The sequence below is a fragment of the Ylistrum balloti genome, unplaced genomic scaffold (assembly GCF_031769215.1).
Source record: "Ylistrum balloti isolate Yb309-2 unplaced genomic scaffold, AGI_CSIRO_Ybal_v1 Utg371818, whole genome shotgun sequence".
NCBI lineage: Eukaryota > Metazoa > Mollusca > Bivalvia > Pectinida > Pectinidae > Ylistrum > Ylistrum balloti.
In genome coordinates this window covers 11,404-15,302 of record NW_026782904.1, presented here as the reverse complement: position 1 = coordinate 15,302, position 3,899 = coordinate 11,404, and the positions used below count along the sequence as shown (strand labels likewise).

Sequence of the window (3,899 nt, the reverse complement as noted above, 5' to 3'; positions counted from 1 at the left end):
TCATTTCGCGTAAATACAGACATGTACGCTTCCCTATCATGTTCATCAATCTGTAAACCTACACCTCTCGAAAAAGTATTGTGAGAGGTTTGTCCGTTTTTTACGGAAATTTAGAATAAGCCCTTATGAATCGATTCAACTGCGACAAGAAATCAAAGTGAATGCATATGTCGAGTACTTGTGGTCTAGGGCGGCATTTTGTTGTTAAATTTAATACATCTTCCCGGTTCCACTTTTTTATCAAAAAGAAATGGCAGACAACAAAAAACAGAAATTGGTAACAGGGCTTACATCTCATCCCAAGTATATACCTACATGGTATAACTACGATGATGTCGGGTCCAAACTTCAACATGAAAGCTGTCAGATAAACCGGAATTATTATCTTACGAAAAGTCAGATATCTTTCATGAAGCTAAATGTGCAGGTACGTGTTATGTATGTGTTATTAACGTTTTGATACTAGAAAGAGCATCCAAAGATAAGCTATTCAGTCTTTCCAATCATTCTTCCCACAAACAATATAGAAGCGTTGTTCATTTAAAATTAATAAGCAGTTTTCGGAACAATTTCTCTTGCATCACAGAATATCATCCCGAGGGATTCAAATGACTTGACCTTGGTTGACCTCGGAAGCGGAAACTGCTCCACAACGAGATTTGTAATAGATGAGCTAATAAAAAGGCTGAAAATGGTCCAGTTTTACCCACTGGACATCTCTGGTGGTAGGTTTAAACATCGTGATAAATGAGAGTATACTGCTGAAGTTCATTGTTGCTTTACTTTCCAGGCGGGTCAACAAATCCAATGAAATATTATTGATTTCTTGACGATAAATTTTTTTCAGAATACCTGATGAAAGCTTCAGCGATGTTGTCAGAGGAGTACGATAATTCACTTGTAATCCGACCAATAGCTGCAGATTACAAACAAGTATTGAAGAATTGAAGTAGGTTATCAGAACTATATTCGGTGAATGCCATTACGTCATTGATTTCTGTTAAAATTCGAGGTCTTGGAAACTATACAGAATGTCGCATTGGGTAAAATATTTAAAAAATCACCCACAATTCTTGGTAATATATATAGCAATACGCTCAAACATTTGTATTCAAGAGAACGTCATTTAAACAGCAAAACGTTTTTACTTTACGACGATTTGTTGCAGGCAAGTCAAAGGTGTAAAGTTTTTTGTGTAGTGTGGCAGCATGATGAACATGTCGTATGATGACCAAGTGAATACTCTCAGGATGATATCTTCGATAATGACAGGTAAGATTTAAGTGAGTTTTCCTATCGACAGATTAACAATGAGCTTCAACTACAGTTGCGCAAGTGTACATATTAATTGCCGTTCACCAAATGATTTTGTGGAACTGAATAATACTCTATATGAATACTGCTAAACTCAAATTAAATAGAATTCGGGGAAAATATAAATTTAAGAAAGGTTTACACACAAACTCCTGAAAAAATACAAGTGCTATATGATCAGGTATGTTGGTATTCACGATGTAAATCCTGGTCAATCCAAGTTAGGAATTCGTGTTCTCAGAAGAGAAAAAAAAATAGGATGAGCGACTTAACGGTGGTATAGTTTGATGTTAACGCATCAATTTTGCTCATTTTGTTTGCGATCTTAGTCACACAAACAAGTACCATGTTAAAGTGACTATCAATTCATGTCACGTACCAGATTCAAAGACTTATCAAAGGGCGGACAAGTTGGCGAGTCACGTCTATGGCAATCATTGACCCTAGATGTAATCAAAGAATATCAGACATCAGTTGTACTTAACTGCCATCTGATTTCAAACTGCCGTACGTCTGTGGTCCGTCAACAATTGTTATTATTGCTAGTTCTTAGTACTCGACGAATCGTTTTTAAAATTACCTTTGGTCCCCCTGAACTGATCAGAAAAAGCAATCTTGGATTTTGGCATTGAAAGACATGGCGCTATTTCTGTATAAGCACCGGATTGATCTTTCTTAAATTTCGTTCACAGAAGCCTGCTTATCCCTTGTTACGCCCTTTTGATTAATTTGAATTTTCTAATTTGATTTCTGGACAAATTAGAAAATTCAAATTAGGAGCAAAAATTCAGGATAGAAGACAAAGGTCCAGATTTTAAAAGAACAAATAAAAGTCATACGATGATGAATGCAAAGATCCTTCTGGGATATCTTGTTAGTATAGTTCTTACACTTTAGTATTAGAAATATTTCATACGATCAAGTCAGATTAGATTGATATTTCAAAGACACGAATGGAGAAGTAAATTGATATTTGTATACAATTTTCATGCGTGTTCCTTCTTTTCCAGATAAATGTCGACTTGTAATCAGTGTTGACATCACACAAGATAAAGAGGCTATTCTAAAGGCTTACAATGACGATGAAGGTAAATCATTTCGACGACACACATTTATCGTAAGATAACAAATTGGACCTGATATCTTGAAGGTAACTAATACCGCCACTGATGCAATATGTATATGCATATATTGTTTTATATTGTCTCCAAATGCAGACTACACAATACCAATGTAAACAGCGTGACGTCATCGGAATGTGATATTACAACAATGTATATTTTCATGAAGACACTAATGGGGCACTACTTGTAATATTGATAAAATGTTATCTCAGTCATGATATGATCTAGTCGATATCTATTTGTCGATCGTCCTCATCATTATCGACATCAAACATTCATATTCATTAATACTCAAGCAAAACTGATCCTTCAGGTACGAAGAGAAGATTCTACCAATATGGTATTGTAAGGTTGAACAAAGAGGAAGGAAGTGTGATCGACCTGGCGAGGTTCACGTATGGAATAGATTTCGTATCTGATTTGAGTCCAGGGTATATGAGCTACGTAAGAGCATATATCCAAGCAAAGGAAGACATGCAATGTCCAATACGTAAGTTGCACTCATAATTATGAATTAGTGTCAAATTCATATATTTATTACTTATTCGTCAATACTAACAATGGGTTAAAGGAAAATATTGTTTTAATGTTTTACAGCTGGATTGGACATTCGGCTGGTTTTAAAGAAGGGGGAACATATTTATTTTCACGAAGGTGCTGGAGTCAGCTGCAAATATACGTTGCAACAGATACAAAACCTTATACACAAGGCTGGACTTCGCTTGACAGGCACATGGATGGATGAAGGAAAACACATCGCTTTCTGTCAGTGTGCAGTGGTGTAAACTGTAAATGAAAATGAAAATAAAAATTGTCGTAAGTAATATTTATATATATCAAGTACGGGAAAGGTTCAATGGTATATCAAGGCAATTTTGCAACATGGTTATGTTTATCCTTTCACACCGTCTGTAATTGGGTAGAGAATGTGGTAAAAATATAAATACATCGATATATATATATATATATATATATATATATATATCATGCACGGACATATATTTGAAACCTACCTCATTAGTACCTCCATTTTAGACATAATAAATGGTCAATACCATATAATCTGGCGAGGAAGATATGCATTATCGTTAGTGACGCCTCAAAGAGATAGCAGCGTCTGAATGAATTATAAACATATCTATCGCCAAAGGGATTGCCATTAAAAATCATCGAAGATGAAATTAAAAAGGCGATGGAACCACCTACAAAGGAAGATATCAATGAAACTGTAATTGTCAAGATATCTACAGTATTTACCAGTTATTTAAGGTGTGATATTTTTCTTCAAGTGCAAACATGTTTATAAGAGTATTGCTAACAACATTTGAATTTTGCCGGCTGTTATTTGGCCTTGTTGTACAAAGTGGGTATCAGTAGCTGTGAGGTTTATTAGTACGATGCCAGGTGGGAATTTTAGCCAATCAGAATTAAGATAGGCCGATCTCAGGGCAGACAGAGAAC

General features: G+C 35.3%; 1 pseudogene; it reads left to right on the top strand.

The window, feature by feature from the left end:
- The first annotated feature begins 250 nt into the window (after positions 1 to 250).
- LOC132563687 (histidine N-alpha-methyltransferase-like) lies at positions 251 to 3,223 on the top strand (annotated as a pseudogene).
- The last annotated feature ends 676 nt before the right edge of the window (positions 3,224 to 3,899 follow it).